Here is a 1,011-nt window from a genome sequence, read left to right as displayed (position 1 = left end):
TCCTGCACACAGTCTACCACCGCTAGGGCGCGGTCGATCGTTGTGGGCTAAAAATTACAGGTTCTCAGACTGGTTTTGTGTGTCATGTTCATGTCGTGTTTAGGTGATTCAAACATGATTAAAACAACATGAAACTTGCATGAAAACTTGTCTACAACAAATAAAAACTTCTGGGAACAAATCCAACATATATAGCATGATTATTTGCATAAAGTTCATATCAAAAACCCTAATTCTTGCACATGAACTTGAAATAAAGCACAAATCATCTTTCATCAGATTTAAACCACTTTTAAATCATTTTCAGATCTTAATTACTTCTGTAAAAATCGTTCTCAAATTTTTTAACATGTAAAGACCTAGTCTTTATACATATAATACAAATAATTGACTATTATACATAAACTAGTCAATTTGGCTCTATAAAACATGTTAAAAGCTCTTTAAAAACATTTTAAAAACAAGGAGGGGGATTAGTAGAGATGAACTCGCCTGGGGTTTGTAGAAAAATGCTTAAGAAGCTAAGCCAAAGAAGATATACAAGCCAAACGCCAAAAATCCCGTGAAAATCCACTTGAAAGCCTCCAAACTTCTCCAAGAATCAAAATAGGGTTTAAAGAGGTTTCGGTGGCTATTAGGGTTATTAGAAAACTGAAAATATCGTGAAAATATGATATATATATATATATATATATATGTACCAGGAAACAGATATGGGCTTTAGAAAACCGAAACCAACTCAAAATAGGAAACAAGTCTGTGCAGGTTACGGTGGTCGACCGTGACGGTCGACCGTGATGGTCGACCGGACTGGAATTTTCCAGTTTTTCATGTTTTTGGCCGTTGTGCATGTTTTGACTCTTTTCTTTCTCATATATGAACTCGTTCATATTTAAAATACATGGTATCATACTCATAGACCATTTAACTATATTTATCAAAATAAATATTCATAAATCATAATTAATCTCATATTAATTATATTAACATGAATTTTTTTGGGAGTTTTAC

This window comes from Asparagus officinalis, chromosome 2, assembly GCF_001876935.1.
Source record: "Asparagus officinalis chromosome 2, Aspof.V1, whole genome shotgun sequence".
Lineage (NCBI taxonomy): Eukaryota > Viridiplantae > Streptophyta > Magnoliopsida > Asparagales > Asparagaceae > Asparagus > Asparagus officinalis.
This window is presented reverse-complemented; position numbering follows the sequence as displayed.